Below are 17884 nucleotides of genomic sequence, written 5' to 3'. Positions count from 1 at the left end.
AACCTGCCCTGTCGCTCCGACACAAAGTAACTGTCGGGGGCCGTCAGGAACCCAGGCCCACCAGTACCGGGATGGAGCCACCTGTCCTTTCAGCCCCCACATCGGAATCACATGCGGATACTCAATGAGCCGACCTGACTTTAGTCACCACATGTATAGTACGTATGTATATATGTATATACCCGTGATCACCTCCCGGGTGATCACGGCCCGATAGTATAGCATGGCAGACGAACAAGAATGTAGGGCCACTGATGGATACTAGCATCCTATACTAAGCATTTAGGATTGCAGGTAAGGGTAACTGTTGGGGAACGTAGTAATTTCAAAAAAATTCCTACGCACACACAGGATCATAGTGATGCATAGAAACGAGAGGGGAGAGTGTTGTCCACGTACCCTCGTAGACCGAAAGCGGAAGCGTTAGCACAACGCGGTTGATGTAGTCGTACGTCTTCACGATCCGATCGATCAAGTACCGAACGTACGGCACCTCCGAGTTCAGCACACATTCAGCTCGATGACGTCCCTCGAACTCCGATCCAGCCGAGCTTTGAGGGAGAGTTCCGTCAGCACGACGGCGTGGTGACGACGATGATGTTCTACCGACGCAGGCCTTCGCCTAAGCACCGCTACGATATTATCGAGGTGGATTATGGTGGAGGGGGCCACCGCACACGGTTAAGAGATCAAGAGATCAATTGTTGTGTCTATGGGGTGCCCCCTCCTTCGTATATAAAGGGGGGAGGAGGAGGGGGCCGGCCAAGGGGATGGCGCACCCTAGGAGGGGGAAACCTACTCCAAGTAGGTTTGCCCCTCCCTTTCCTAGTCCAAGAAGGAGGGGGAAGGAAGGAGTGGGAGAGGGGAAAGGCAGGGGCGCCCCCCCTTCCTTGTCCTATTTGGACTCAAGGGGAGGGGGCGCGCCTCTTGCCCTGGCCGTCCCCTCTCTCTCCACTAGGGCCCAACAAGGCCCATTAGTTCCCGGGGGGGGGGGGTGTTCCAGAAACCCCCGGTACTCCGATAAATGTCCGAAACTTTCCGGAACCTTTCCGGTGTCCAAACATAGTCGTCCAATATATCGATCTTTACGTCTCGACCATTTCGAGACTCCTCGTCATGTCCGTGATCACATTCGGGACTCCGAACAACCTTCGATACATCAAAACATATAAACTCATAATATAACTGTCATCGAAACTTTAAGCGTGCGGACCCTACGGGTTCGAGAACTATGTAGACATGACCGAGACACGTCTCCGGCCAATAACCAATAGCGGAACCTGGATGCTCATATTGGCTCCCACATATTCTACGAAGATCTTTATCGGTCAGACCGCATAACAACATACGTTGTTCCCTTTGTCATCGGTATGTTACTTGCCCGAGATTCGATCGTCGGTATCTCAATACCTAGTTCAATCTCGTTACCGGCAAGTCTCTTTACTTGTTCCGTAATACATCATCCCGCAACTAACTCATTAGTTGCAATGCTTGCAAGGCTTATAGTGATGTGCATTACCGAGTGGGCCCAGAGATACCTCTCCGACAATCGGAGTGACAAATCCTAATCTCGAAATACGCCAACCCAACAAGTACCTTCGGAGACACCTGTAGAGCACCTTTATAATCACCCAGTTACGTTGTGACGTTTGGTAACACACAAAGTGTTCCTCCGGTAAACGGGAGTTGCATAATCTCATAGTCATAGGAACATGTATAAGTCATGAAGAAAGCAATAGCAGAATACTAAACGATTGTGTGCTAAGCTAACGGAATGGGTCAAGTCAATCACATCATTCTCCTAATGATGTGATCCCGTTAATCAAATGACAACTCATGGCAATGGCTAGGAAACATAACCATCTTTGATCAACGAGCTAGTCAAGTAGAGGCATACTAGTGACACTCTGTTTGTCTATGTATTCACACAAGTATTATGTTTCCGGTTAATACAATTCTAGCATGAATAATAAAAATTTATCATGATATAAGGAAATAAATAATAACTTTATTATTGCCTCTAGGGCATATTTCCTTCAGTAACAGCTGTAGCAACAATGACAGGCTATGCAGCAGAATAGGATTAACCGAAAGCAGTAACATGCTACACTACTCTAATGCAAGCAGTAGAGAGAAGAATAGGCGATATCTGGTGATCAAGGGGGGGCTTGCCTGGTTGCTCTGGCAAGAAGGGGAGTCGTCAACAATGTAGTCGATCGGGGCACCAGCAGCGGCGTCAGTCTCGTAGTCTACCGGAGAGAAGAGGGGGAAGAAACAATGAATATAATGCAAATAGATGCATAACGATGCATGACAAGACAAGTGACGGTGTCAGGTGTGCCCTAACGCAGTAGGAGGTGATACCTGCGAAGGGGGAAACAACCGGGAAAGTTTCCCCGGTGTTTCGCGTTTTTGGACAGATGAACCGGAGGGGGAAAGTTGTGTGTTCTCTATCTTAGGGATGTGTGGCGGACGAACGGGCTGCGTATTCGGATTCGTCTCGTCGTTCTGAGCAACTTTCATGTACAAAGTATTTTCATCCAGGTTACGGATCATTTTATATTAATTTTTAAAGATTTAAAATATTTTTAGAATTAACAGAATTAATTAAATTGGAAGACGCAATTACGACATCAGCATGATGTCAGGGTGATGTCAGCGGTCAGCTTTGACCGTTGACCAGTCAAGCTGACGGGTGGGTCCCATTTTCATAGACTGTTTATCTAATCAGATAATTAAGGTTAATTAACAGGGATAATTAGATTAATTAACAAGATTAGTTAAGTTAATTAATTATCTTAATTAAATAAATAAATTTCATTATTATTATTATTAATCTATTTTTTTACGTTATCTGGGCGTGGGGCCCTTGTGTCAGTGGCCCAGAGGGGCCATAGCGGGCAAACGGGCGCACGGGCGCCGGGCCATGGTTAGCGGGCGTGGCCCGAACAGGCGCGGTGGCCAGCGCGCGAGGCGGCATGGAGCGGTCTGGCCGGTGAGCGACTGCATCGGGGGCACGCGGGGCTGCTCGAGGCCGCGGCGGAGCACTGAGGCAGTGGCGCTGAAGGGGCGGAGCTGCGGTGGTCGAGCGCGGGCGGCAGAGGGTAGCGGCGGCGGAGTAGAGGCAAGGCGAGGTCGACGCGCTGTCGAGGCGAGGTTCGGGCGAACCTACTGGAGCACGCAGGCGACGACGAGTGGCAGCAGCGCCGAGCGGGGGTGGAAGGAAGACGCGGCAGGGCACGCACGAGCAGGCCCGAGTGGCTGCGAAGGGCGGCCGGGGGGGGGGGGCGAGCGCTCAAGCGGGCGGTGCCAGCAGACCGCGGGCGGACGAGCGGGGGCGCACTAGGTGCGGGGCTCGCGTCGAGCGGAGCTGCGGGACACGACCGGGCGCGGTGAGTGCGGCCCGGATGCGGTGACGGCCGCGCGGGACAGAGAGGGGAACGGAGGGAGCTCACGGACGATGTTGGGCACGTGGCAGTGGGGATCGTGGTGGGGGACGGGGACGCCGCGACGGGGAGGAGGCAGACCGGCGGGGAGGAGGAGGCAGGCCGGCGAGGTGGCTCCGGCGAGGTCCAGGCGGGGCGGCGATGGCCGCAGCGTCTGCGGCCTTCGGGCACGATCTTGAGCAAGGGGAAAGGGTGAGGGAGAGACGACGGGACGGCGCCGACGGGGTCCGGCGAGCGCTTGGCGACGGGGGACGGCGGGGTAGGCAGCGGGGTGCCTGGCGCTGAGGTTGTTGCCCCGATCCAGAAGGGGATCGGGGAGTGGGGGAGCGAGGAGTGGGGGTGGGAAGTGAGAAGTGGGGGATGGGGGTTAGGGTTTCCGTCGGTGGGAGGTTAAGCAGGGGTGAGGGGCCGGTTGGACTAGTGGGCTGGCCGGCTGGGCCATTGGCCCAGTTGGCGAGGGGGCATGTGCTTTTTTTTGTATTTTAGTTTCCTTTTATTTTTTGTATTTTATTTCTTTTCTGTTTTATTTTGTTCCTCACTTTATTAGTTTTGTAAAGTACAAAAATGATCCCTAAATTAATACTACCACTAAACCCACTGCCATAAGAAGTTTAACCCATAAATAGAATAGTTTAACATTTTATTAATTATAAAAGGCATTTCATAATTGTTTTTGCTACTGTTTTATTCACCTTCGAGTATTTAAAGATTTTATATAAGTGTGGTTTCTCCACCGATATTACCTATGCATTCTCTGGCACCTCTAGAACAATTTAGTTTTAAAGTTTGAAAAACTTTTGTTGTTTGCCTCAATTTTAAATTTAAATTTGTACCGATTTTGAACCATCGCGAGATCGACAACAGTAACCGTGGTGACATGGCATCATTAGCAGGGAATTACTGTAGCTTAATTATCGAGGCGTCACATTATCATTCTCTCTCACTCGCAAGCTCTGTATGGCTATCAAAGGAGAAAGGAAGGGAAAGATCTTCGTAATATGTCGTACGATCCTGGTTCTCCTATTTGTACTCCAAGAGTAGTAACCCCAACTCTTTTTTCCTGTGCTGATGTGGTTCCACCACTTCCATTGTCGCTCAAGAAATCCGCGGGAAATGAGCAAGAGCCATTTGTATACACACAGGGCTATTAACCCGCCACCCCAAACATCAGCGAGCCGATATCTGTCAAAATCGTATTGTTTAATTTGACACTCAGTCATTCCATCCCATCTAAGAACATTGCTTTCTTATGTATATCTCTGCATCAAAATTTTGACACCGTTGAGAATAGATATTATGCTCACGAGCAGAGTGCTTCTCATCCCTTTGTACCCAACTATGGAGGTAACATGGGTATCATATGTGATGTTATTGTTGTCGGTGTCTTTCCTTGATGATTGGCTTTATGGTGTACTAGCTAGGGATGGGAGCATTGTTGGCGCATCTCATGAGAGGTTCATATGGCTATGTTGTCTAAGCCAATTTGGATCGCTTGTTTGATCCATGGTTTCACATATGTTAGGAAGCAAAGGTACCACAAATATGCTATTTTAATATATCTGTAATTAAGTTTTAGGAGTTCAAATACATTATAGCTAGTAGTCGATGTAACAACGAATGGTATTACAGATATGGTAAGTAGTCAAAAAGGAAGGCAAAGTACTGATTTAAGTGAGTTCGATAGAAATATATAACAATGCTATTTTTAAGAGGTTTATAGTTTGCAGGGGCTAAATTACTTATTTATTAATACTAAAAATCCAAAACTACTACTTGAAGTTAATGTACCTAATGGTGACTTATAATCATATAAGCGAAAAATATGCTAAAAGATGATGGACATGTCATTTTTGGTGTCATCTTTTTCACCGTTTCACATCAGCTCGGCAAGTACATAAAAGAAAATTATCTATGCATGTACACACTAGTAAGAAGATCATCAGACTTACTTAAGAAATGCAGTCTCAAATCCATGTTAACGTCATAGAATGTACATGTTCCCGATTCTGTTCACTATGAAAAGAACATCAATATAGTGCAAGTAAAGTTAACTGAAGGTACCCCATAAAGTTAATGCAAGTGCTCAAATGAATTTCCATGGAGAGCGGAACTCAAAGACAAGAGACAGAAAAACTATGAAGGAATGCAAAATTACTTACCATGTATAATTGCTCTCTCCTGAGCAAGGCATTATTTTCCAAGCCTCAAAATATATTCGTTTAGTAAGAAAATCATCTGAATGAACACTTTCTATCGCTCCTGGATGCATTATTCGGACATGATTATATGCAGTACATAATAATGCATTGTGGAGCAAAAATATATTGCATGTACGCTCATGTAATGGTTAGTCTTTCTCTCAGGCTCCTCGATATATGGAGACTCCGGACACGATATCTCTAAGTATATTGCCTCTAAGCGATATGATTAAGATAAAACAAACAAAGTTGAACAATGTGGCTAATAAAACTTGTAGAAGGGTAATGCAGCTCAGTTCAGAAATGCTTCTGGCTGCATTAATCAGGCATGAATATATTTAGTACATAATAATGCATTGTGGAGCAAAAAATATATTGCATGTATGCTCATGTAGTGGTTAGTCTTTCTCTCAGGCTCCTCGATATATTGGAGACTCAGAACACGATATCTCTAAGTATATTGCCTATGAGCGATATGATTAAGATAAAACAAAAAATGTTGAACAATGTGCCTAATACAACTTGCAAAAGGGTAATGCAGCTCAGTTCAGAAATGCTTCTAGCTGCATTATTCGGGCATGAATATATTTAGTACATAATAATGCATTGTTGAGCAAAAATATATTGCATGTAAGATCATTTAGAGGTTAGTCTTTCTCTCATGCTCCTCTATATATTGGAGACTCTAACAAAATATCTCTAAGTAAATTGCGTGTAAGCGACATGATTAAGATAAAACAAAAAATGTTAAACTGTATGGCTAATAGAACTTGCATACTGGTAATACAAAATGCATGGATCTCATATAAGTTCAGAAGTTTCATATGCAGATGATGAAGTATTACAAAACTCATAAATTAGAACATCATGAAACATGAGGAGTTGCCATTGGCTCAAAATATAGTGAGAAACCTCATAAATTAGACCAATGAGTTATGATACAAACGAATATATATTTTTGACCACTTTACCTTGCCAAAGATGATAGCCTTTTCCAATAAAATCCACCGTCACCACTTTTCCGGCTAGGATCAACAATAACGAGTTTTGATTTCTCAATACCCATATAGTTAATTGACAAGAAGAAAAAACTTTGCATGGGAGTCAAGAGCTTAAAGCCAGTTCTTTGATCAAACGAGCACATATATCACTAATAATATCACCATGCAGATTTTGTTAGGTTGATCTCTCCACCAATGGGCCCAACGGCTCATTGGGCCCTTGACCCACGCCCTGATCGGGGGCGTCCAGCCCAAGCAAGGCTGGTGGGCCCCTGTCGCGCAGTGCTATAAAGAGGAGGTGGGGACCAGGGGCACGGGGTACGAGGTTCGTCCCCGCCACTGTTCCCCACTCCTAACCCTATCCGATCCAGAGGGAGGCACTGAAGCGATGGGAAGCTCCACCGCTGCCACTGCACACACATTCCCCGTCGCCACTACCTCACCTCTCTCTGCCATCGCCACCATCGCCCTCTCCACGATGGCCTCCGGCTCGAGTTCATCAACCGCTGGAGAAGGTAGGTTTACCGGATTACTAGCCTACTCCGATCCAATGGATCTAACAATGGTATCAGCCAGATCGGGCTAGTTGATTTCGGTACAAAGAAACAAAACAGAAAAAGAAAAAGAGATCCCCTTCCTCAAGAACCCTAACAGCAAAAAAGAGGGCAAAGAAATCTAGCAGAAAAGAGCGCCGCCGCCCCGGCCGCGCCGTTCCTCTCGATCTCGATGCGCATCGGCAAGCCGAGGCATCGAGAAGAAGAACAACATCCCCTTTTTGGGGCCAAAGAAACCAAGAGTATCGCCGAAACAGGGCGCCGCCGCTGAACCGCTTGACGGCCGTGCGCCCATCTACGAGTGCACGCACACGCCGGCAAGGGGGCCAAAGGGGTGCCGTTCTTCTCTGACTCTCCACTGCTCGAAGCTTTACATGGTGGTGGAGGGAGAAAAAGGAGAAGAAGATGAAGAAAGGAATGGGGAAGGAGAAAGAGCCGGCGGCCGGACGCCGTGCCGTGTCCGCTCGACGCCGTCGCCGGCGGCTGTCGCGATCGGACCCTCTGTTGCGCCGCTGCGAGCGAACACTCAAGGGGTCCGCGGGGGCGCCGCATCGGATGTCGCCGCACCTCTCTGCTCTCCCTCTCTCTCGCGTACAGGAGGTTGGGGTGAAAAAAAAGGAAAAAGGCTCACACGGCCGCGGCGTACGACGCCGTAACCGGCTTGCCGGTGGCGCGACAGGGCCGCTGGTCAGATCCGCCGCGGTGGAGGCCAGGCAGAGCGGTGCGCGCGGGGGGAAACAAAGGGGAAGAAGAGGAGGCTGGCACGGTGCGCCGTTTTCGTCGCCGTCGCCAGCGATAGGCGTGGCGCGGCGGCCGAGTGGCCGGCGAGAACACCGTGCGGGCGAGCGACACAGGAAGGGGGCGAAATGGCCTAGGGTTCGTCCCGAGCGGCGCGGTTGGTTGTTTCATTCGATCGCATCGCGCGCGTGGCCGTCAGATCGCGGTGAACGGCCAGGATCAAAACCCTAGTGCACATCGGGCTTCTTGGGCCGAAAGTAGAGGCGGGTCCAGGCCGGCTGGGCCGCGCGCTGGGCCGAGGCCTTAGCCGCACGCCGTTGCTGCTGCAGATTTTGTCCAGTTTCTGGGCAGATTTTAAATAGCTTTCCTATGCAATTTTTTCCAACGAAAATTTTGTCTAGAAAATAGAAAAGTGACAGAAAAAGTTTCTGAAAATGCAAATAGAAAATTTTCAGAAAAAGAAAAGTTCATGAATTTTATAAAGAAAATTAAAAAGTTCATGATTTTGTTTATTCGGTCAAATAAAAGTTTCTATAAAGAATATAAAGTCCATGAATTTTTTATTCATGTTTTCCGCTGCAAAATAAAGAAAAGTGCTCTTTTAAAAGAAAAAGAAAATTGTTTTCGAATAGAATATTGTAAAGTTTCCGCTGCAAAGTAAAAGTTTTATCCTCCAATTAAATTGGAACCAACGGGAAAATTTAATTGGAAGAACTGTTCTTAGCATTGTTTTTCACCTGTGGGTGAAATAAGATGCAGGTGAATTAAGATGCAGATAGTTTCCGCTATGACAAAAGAAAGATATTTGTTTTAAAGTTAAAATATGGTATTGTTATTTTCTGACTAACGTTGATGATAACAATACTATAATTCTATGAGTCTAATGTTCAAAGCTTAAACTCTGATAAATTTTGTGTCAAAGTGATCAATTTTCAGAGAACAGTTAAAGATGAAGAAATGCTCTTGAACTAGAGAAATGCATATTTCTTGTTTCCGCTCCAATAAAGTTGACGATGATGATTATTTCTTAGCAAAGTTGTTTAATAGAAATACTATCATCACATTGTTTATGAGTTATATGCATTATTTCCATTTCCGCCCAACGGTGATATGGAATTAATGTAGAAGAACGAGTTTTATTCTAATTCTATCACAACGGTGATTTAGAGTATAAAAAAAATGTTTTAAAAAGTTTAATGTGCATATTTTTTTAACCAGACCAACGTAGGGTTATTTTCTATGCTCATTATTGTTGATTATTGGCTAAGTTTTCTCAGACTAAAAGTTTTCCATGCTTTCATTCGTGAAAGCGAATGGCTGGGTACTTGTGACCCGAACGATGACCAAGAAAGGTCATAACGTGAGGGAGTATGTTCTCTCTAAAGAATGGCTTCAAAAGAAAAGAATTCTTGGATATTAATCCAAGAAAAGAAAACAAATAGATCATTGAGAGTCTTGGTTGACGAATGTCTTTCATGTATTCTACATGAAGAAGATTTTTCAGTCAACACGATTTGAGATGAAACAAGCAACATGCGTGTTTAATTTGACCAACGTCGGATTAAGCATGTGTGTCAAAGAGCATTCGGATTTATTTCTGAATTTCATGATTGCATATGCAGTCAAAAGAGCCAATTCTGGCATTTATGTTCCTTACAGGGAATTACCCGCACAGCGGGAAAAGAGGATTATGATAAAACCCGCATGGTGGGGAAACCCTGGGAAAATACCTGCGTAACTGGGTAAAGTTGACATAGTATTATGTCAAAAATCCTATACGTCAGGAGAAATTTTGGCTAAGACTTATCCTGTGTGACAGGAGAAAGATATGATGACTCATGTGCGTTTAATGTGTCCCACTCCGGGAGAAAGTATGGAGTAGCTATTATGCTTTCCTAGTATCGACCGTACACCTTATGTGCAACGGTCATCCAAAGAGAATAAAAGTTACAGACGAACCTAAAGATAGGAATGATATGCAAGTGTGACTTGCAAAAGTACTAATGATAAAGAACTATTTTGAGTTTCCGAAATGGAATGAGGAATAAGGAAAAAGTACTCCCATACCGTTAACAGATAACTTCATTACATATGAAGTAATCAGATACATGAAGTAGATACTCAAAGTTTCCTCAATTCACAAGAGTTGTGAATGGTTTTTCGAAATTCTGGCAGAAAAGTTCTTGCCACATTTCGAGGGGGAGAAAGAAATATGAGATATCCATTAATGAAGAATGTGATCATCTGGGGGAGTACGACGATCATAATAATACCACTAAAGAAAATAAATAGATGTATTCCTGGATCTTTTACAGTTCCGAAAGCAGACTAAGGAATACTAAGACAGTGCTTAAAGTGCCATAAAGAAGAAAATTTTAACAGAATAAACCCAAATAATAAAGTTTAAAGATACGCCATTCTTAGTGAAGATGGAGTAATCTGGGGGAGCATGGTATGAAGATACCTAAGACTCAAATAGATTGTATCTGGGGGAGCATGTTGTATGACCTATACAACACCCGTTGTTAGCTCTATAAAGGAGGAATGATTAAACAGGAGGTCCCTGTAAAACCTATTGCCTCTTGGAAGTGAAAGACTACAATTAATTTGCCTCTTGGCAATGACAGAGCAACAACAGCCCCATATGAAAGATGTGCCAGTACCTGAGACACAGATGGTCTCAAGGAATGAGAAAATCAGATACTTCTGATTACTATAAAGTCTATGTTAGTGAAATTCAAATGGAGGTTGATCCCACCTCATTTAAAGCGCTCAATCGAGTTTTGAGAAGTGTCTGCTTATCTAAATGATAAGAGACTATGTGAGATGAAATGAAATTGGTGAATTCTGACGATGTTCGGGACTCATGAGTAATTTCCAATGGAGCCAAAACAGTAGGCTGTAAAGAGTCTACAAGGACAATGTGACTCCAAAGGAAATATGTAAAGGTGTAAAACACGACTAAAATCGAAAGGTTTTTTGCGCATTTTACACTGAATAGATTACAATGAGTGTTGGTAGCACATCATGATCTGAGTTACATCAGATGAAAGATATTATGATCTGAGTTACATCAGATGAAAGTAAAGAACACAGGGGATACTGCCTGAAGAAGTCTTTTATGGACTAAAGCAATCAAATGTTGTTTTGGGTTAAAGAAAATGAGAGGACAATTGTGTTTGTATAAAGTTATAGAATGGGAATTTCATTTCCTATATCTTGTACATGCGGATAACATTCTGCTTGTTAGTAGTGATGTTAATTCGACTGCAGGAGGAAAAGAAGTTCTTGTCCTCAAAGTTTAAAAGAATGTCTCTCGTTATAAGGATCGAGATTCACCGAGAAAAGCATAAAAGGGGTATTAGGTGTGTCGCATGGGCATGCTAAGGAAAGTTTCTAAAGTATGCATGCGAGGAAACCTACGCCTATTCTTATAGTAAAGGGTAATGATTTTGGGAACTTTAGTGTTCCAAAAGTCAATACGAAATAGACCAAATGAATATGGTACCATATGCTTCAACTGTTGGAAGCTTAATGAATGCAAAAGTATAACATTACAGTGACACAGTTCACGTAACCGGGTTGTTTTGGTAATGTCCAGTCCAGATATAGATCACTGGAATGGAGTCAAGGATATCGGCCTCATGCTGAAAGAAATAAGTGCTCTCAAAAGATTGTGAGTACAAAGACAGGACTCGTGAAATATACAGCGAAATCCACAATTGTCGCTGACTTTCACACTTGGAGTTTTTGTGTGGAAAAACTCTAAAGAATAAATCAATTATCATTAATATGATGTAAAGATAATGTACAACATGATATGAGGCTGAGGGACAGGCAAAAAGGTTAAAGAAACAAGTACCCGGAATTGATAATGGTTGACAACAGCGATAACCATTTTAAGTTTTTCGCTCCTATGACAACGAGTCAAGTGTTGATGCCAAACACACTGACACAGAGTTATGCGTTGTAAAGGAGAAAGTCCGGAATCATGTAGAAATGCTTGAAGCATAAAAGCAACAGACAAGTGTTTGCAGATCTGCTTATTAAAGGCTTGCCGCCCAGTGTGTTCGGAGAACACACAGTCGACATGGGTTTTATGGTATAGTCTAAGATTTCCGGACAATAAAAGGGCCCAAGGTTAAAGAATCTGTTTCAAAACAGAGGAGTGTGTTGTAGGTGTTGATTCTATCGGGAATGAACCGTGATGATGAGACATGCTCTACATGCAAATCTGTGATGGAACAAGTACTTTGAAAAGAGTTATTTCAAAGTATAAAGTTAAAAGTATAATGATGAGATCAAGGGGGAGAATGTTAGGTTGATCTCTCCACCAATGGGCCCAACGGCTCATTGGGCCCTTGACCCACGCCCTGATCGGGGGCGTCCAGCCCAAGCAAGGCTGGTGGGCCCCTGTCGCGCAGTGCTATAAAGAGGAGGTGGGGACCAGGGGCACGGGGTACGAGGTTCGTCACCGCCACTGTTCCCCACTCCTAACCCTATCCGATCCAGAGGGAGGCACTGAAGCGATGGGAAGCTCCACCGCTGCCACTGCACACACATTCCCCGTCGCCACTACCTCACCTCTCTCTGCCATCGCCACCATCGCCCTCTCCACGATGGCCTCCGGCTCGAGTTCATCAACCGCTGGAGAAGGTAGGTTTACCGGATTACTAGCCTACTCCGATCCAATGGATCTAACAGATTTCACATCACTAATATATTAAATGTAACATGGTTCTTCATGAGTTGCAAGATACCGCGGTTCATGCCAAGTAAGGTTAAAATTGGGTGTGCAAAATATGGGAATTACAGTTTCCATATTTCAGATTGTGCTATTGTCTACTAGGTCATCTTACCAAACTCAACTATTTCCCTATCACTCGGTCCTGATGATAATGTGTTCTACACCTCATGAGAAATGATATATTTTCTATATCTTACCAATGTTGTGGGGAAGATCAGTGCAAGTGCTTGTGGGTAGTACCATTCTTGTAAAAAGCTTCATGAGAATCCATGGTTGTCATGATAGTCATCTAGTAAGTGAACATTGGTTAACTTCAACATCTTGAGAAGAATTCTTTATTTCATACACAAACTAAAATTCTTCCCAATAACATTACAGACACACCATTTCTATAGTAATGGCATAACTTTAGATTAATTAACCACTACTGATTTCCTGCCATGTACACACTCTATGTAAATAGTCAGGGCGCAAAAGGAAAAAACTTGCAAACAGAGTGCAAATTGGGGAGAGTTTTCTTAAATGTAATGCAAGAAGTTTCATAACTATGTTATTTCTAAAATGAACAAAAGTGAGACACCTTTGAGAAAACTACAATTAACGTAATATTAATTTGGTGGGCCTTATTTGCAGGGTACTATCACGAAGAAACAATTTTGTGTTGAATGATACAAGTTTTCTCTATCTAATGAAACACATCAAATTTCCTGACTTAGGCATTTATCTCAAAAGTATTGAAAGTGACATTTCTTTGCCTAACTGTGGCCAAGATTTCAAATGGTAAAGAATTTACTTTCGTTACCCATAATCAAAGATTTTGAAATGTCAATTTTCCTACCTGAGAAGTGGTGCAAGCATGAGAACTTCAAAATAACATTGTAGATTGCAAAGCTAGGCACGTGAGTATTGATTCTAGACTGTCCACATAGGCAACAAAAGTTTCATTAGGTGGGTTATGCTTCTTTCCTGAAACAAGATCGAGCAAGAGGTTGGTGTTAATTCACCTTGGTGTAGAACCCTCGCTTTGCCAATCTCCAATCCAAATTGCCATGCCTTGTGATTCCAAATCCTAGCATCCCCTAAGTCATCCATGGCTTGCTCCTTATGGAGAAGAAATTGCTTCCCGAAGGGTGAAAGGAAGGAGAAAGGACAAATGGGAGAGAGATATAGTGGGAGAGAAAGGAAAGAGACGCATTTGGACGGTTACCTGTAATCCATCTATAGACAAATCATCATCAATTATGGTCCCATTGGATCTAGATCCCTACTGAGGTTGGTGGCGGCAGATCGGGGTGGAGGAGACGATGGGTGACGGGCAGTGGCTCAGCGACCCTGGGCACTTGCCCGGGCTCGCTCGGTCGTAACAGTAGCGATCGATAGATTAAATAAAGGGCTAAAACTGATGGATAACTTGCTTTACCCGGGCAAAACACATTGGGCCTTCGTTTCCACAAGTTCACAGCCCAACAAACGAGTAGTACTGGCAGTCAAATTCAGCCCCGGCCGAAACAAAAGAAAACAGCGCAGGGAATACGTACGAGGCTACGACGGATCGATCGATCCAATTCTCTCATGTCTCTTCGTTTCTCACGCACGGGCGCAGGGACTGGGCGACAGAGGGGCGCTGGCGGCTGGCCTTGAGGCTGAGCCCTAGACGGCTAGATGCACTGCCGGCGGCAAGCGACCCCAGGATCCCGCACAGTTTATTTGTCCGGTCATTCCGCAGCCCCTCCTTCCTCTCATCCGGCTTCGATTTCCTTTGGTACGAAATCTCTGTCGAAATTAGGGCCAACGATCTCTCATGTCTGAAGTCTGAATAATTGGTCACAGAAGTAGGATTGATGCAAAGTACGGATCGAGGTACACACACCCCACTAAGTATACATATGAAGGCTATGGTGTGTGATATGCAACTCATGGTGTGAGAATTCGGGCCAATAGCTCCCGTGCGACGTTTTTGAGGTGAATTGGCAAAAGTGCGACGTTGTTCGAGCGAATGGCTGTGGTGCAACACATTTGAGCGTGTAAATAGCCCAGGGCCACATGGGGTGTTAAATGTGGTTAAATTGGTCGTCAACCAAGCCCGCCCGTTTATGTTAGGACATGTGGGTCCAACTTAATTGTTCCTCAAAACAGCTGACCGTGCCCTGCCGCCCGACCGTGCTGGGCCCGCCACTCTGCCCCCCTTCTTCTCCGGTGGCGGCGGATCTTGCGTTCTCGGTGGCGGCGGCGGAGCCCTCGTTCTCAACGGCAGCGGAGCCTTCATCATAAGAAAATGGTGAGTGAATTCAAACCCTAGTCGCCCTCCCGTTCCTCTCTCGGGCCCGTAGATCTCAGCTCGTTTCCTCTGTTTTCACTTGCGGAATCGATAGGTTGTGAGGGGAGTCCGTGGGCATACTGAGATGGAGCCGCCAGATTCAACTTCGAATAGGTAATGCGCCTCTCTCCGATCCAATTTTGCATGCAATTAGGGGGTAGCCTCGTCTGCTCTTTCTCACGGGCTCACACTGTCCGCCACTGACAGAGGGGATGCTGCCGCTCGGACCTTCGAATTGATAGTCAATTTCTTTCCATCAAAGGCAAAATTAGTTGATGGTAGCATACAGAACATTGAGAGAGACACAATTGTTAAATGGGAGGTTGAGTTTACAGAGATTGATCCACAAGTTCTACAGAACATGGGAGAGACGGCAGTGAAGAAATGGGTGGAAAAAATTGGGGAGAATATAGTTTGGGGTCCAGAGCAAGAAGTATCACTGTTGCGGTTTGATGATTGGAAAGGAGAGTATGTGAGAATAGAAGATGGTGAACAGATTGTTGAAGAAATCGATCGGCAAAACGGCTGGACAAGCAAACGGGCTAATTTTTTTGCTGAGCTCGTTGATCTGAACATTTTTTCGAAGGTTGGATATGTGCCATCACAATTGGCTGCGCAGATGGTAGATGATGATTGGGCTACACAGAGGCCATTGATTCCCATGTGTACTGAACTTACAGTAATAGCCGAAGAGGGACAGGTGACTGGAACTGAAACTGAAACTGCAGCAACTGTTGATTGGAATGTAGTTGAATTAGATGAGCCTACTGATTTGGTCATTGCACCAATGCCTGACATTGAGATGGCCAAACTTTTTGGCATTCCAGTCGATGACAGAGATAAGCAGGAGAGGGGCGAATCTAGTTTGCCTGCTAATGCTGATGAAGAAGTAGATGGACAGTTGATGGAACAAGCTGCGGATGAAGTAGATGATGCACATGATGATGAGCTGGTGCATGTGTATGACAAAGAAAACCCTGTCATTGAAGTAGGCAAGTTGTTCCCAAGCATGAAGGAGTTTAGGATGTGTTTCAAGACTTATGCAGTGAAACATGAGTTTGATGCCAAGACTGTTTGGACTGATAGAAAGAAGTTTTATGCGAGGTGCAGAGGATTTGATGGTAGTGTGAAGCCTTGCAAGTGGTACATATCTGCTAGACTGCAACCTGATGGAAGTACTGTCAGGGTTAACCAAATCCCCAATCAACATACTTGTATTACAAGTTCACAGAGAGTATCAACCATGACATCACAACTTTGGGTTGCAGAAAAGATCACCCCAATTTTAGCCAAAACACCAAACACTACTGCCAAGAAACTCAAAGTAGACTTGGAAAAGATGTACCCCATTAAACTGAAATATACCACAGTGTGGAAGGCAAAACAAAGGGCAATGAAAAATTTATATGGTGATTGGGCAAATACATTTAGGATGCTTTACAACTTCAAAGCAGAGGTGGAAAAGAGGTCACCTGGCAGTGTTGTGGAGATAGATACAGAGGTATCAGCCGAAGGTGAAGTCAAGTTCTCCAAGTTTTTTATGGCTTTGAAGCCTTGCATCGATGGGTTCAAAGCAGGGTGCCGTCCATATTTGAGCATAGACTCATCATTTTTGACAGGCAAGTGGAATGGTCAGTTGGCAGCATGCAATGCTCTAGATGGACACAACTGGATGTTTCCTATTGCTGTTGGCTTGTTTCAGTCAGAAACAGAGGCTTCATGGACATGGTTCATGATCCAGTTGAAAAGATGCCTAGGGCCAGTGTCACCTTTGGCTATACACACAGATGCATGTAAGGGGCTTGAAAATTCAGTGAAAAATGTTTTCCAACATGCAGAGCAGAGGGAGTGCTTCGGTCATTTGTGGATGAATTTGATCAAAAAATTTAGAGGAGAAGAATTTGGGCGCATGTGGCCAGCAGCAAGATCTTACACTAGACAAACACACAAATATCATCTTGATAAGATAATGGCAGCATGTGATGAGTTTGGTCCATGGCTGAACACCTACCATTCTTTGTTATGGTACAGGTCTGCATTCAACACTGCCATCAAGTGTGACCACATCAACAACAATTTGGCAGAGAGTTTCAACAACAAGGTGAAGGAGTTAAAAGATTTGCCTGTGCATGACATGGTTGACCAAATCAGGATCATGCTCATGCGGTTGTGGGAGTTGAGAAGAAGGATAGGTGATTGTCTGCAAGGTGATAAGCTTCCAGCAGTGGTACAACAGGTGGTCAATAGGAGCAGATGTCTTTCACATTTGTTTGTTGAAAAATCTTCACCTTGGGGTGCTGAAGTTAGAGATAACAAAACTGGAAGGAGACATGTTGTTAACACTGAATTGCATGATTGCACTTGCCTCGAGTGGCAACACACTGGTAAACCATGTGAGCATGCCATTCTCTTCTTAGCATCCCAACCGAAGATAAACATGCACCCATATTTGCATGAATATTATTCGGTAGCAAGATTCAAAGCTGCATATGCTACTCCAATTCCAGCACTTACAGATCAGTCTCAGTGGCCTGAAGTGGACATTGAATTTTCCATGTGTCCTCCCTTGACGAAAAGAAAGGCTGGCAGGCCTAAACAGAGTAGATTCAAGGCATGGTTTGAGAAAGGTGGGAGTAGTAAGAAGGGAAAGGAAGATGGAAAGCCAAAAAGGGCCCAAAAAGGTAACAAAAACAGATGCAAGTTGTGCCAGGAACTTGGGCACAGAGTGGGATCTGTCAAATGCCGTTACACTCCTGATAAGCCAAAGTATGTTCTTGTGTATTTTTTTGTGTTTTGATTTGGTGCTTTTTTCCAATTACTATATCTATAACATTTTCCCAATGGCCAGGAGGAAGCGAGCAAGTCAGCCCCTTGTTGTTGAAC

At 44.6% G+C, this 17884-nt stretch overlaps 1 long non-coding RNA gene across 1 annotated transcript; it reads left to right on the top strand.

The window, feature by feature from the left end:
• Window positions 1–14622: 14622 nt before the first annotated feature.
• LOC123162813 (uncharacterized) lies at window positions 14623–15463 on the top strand. The gene is made up of 3 exons (XR_006481481.1): window positions 14623–14962; window positions 15057–15115; window positions 15209–15463. It is a non-coding gene; the product is annotated as an uncharacterized lncRNA (long non-coding RNA).
• Window positions 15464–17884: the final 2421 nt, after the last annotated feature.

This window comes from Triticum aestivum, chromosome 1D, assembly GCF_018294505.1.
Source record: "Triticum aestivum cultivar Chinese Spring chromosome 1D, IWGSC CS RefSeq v2.1, whole genome shotgun sequence".
NCBI lineage: Eukaryota > Viridiplantae > Streptophyta > Magnoliopsida > Poales > Poaceae > Triticum > Triticum aestivum.
Note: the sequence above shows the minus strand (reverse complement) of the source record. Positions and strands in the feature narration are given on the sequence as shown.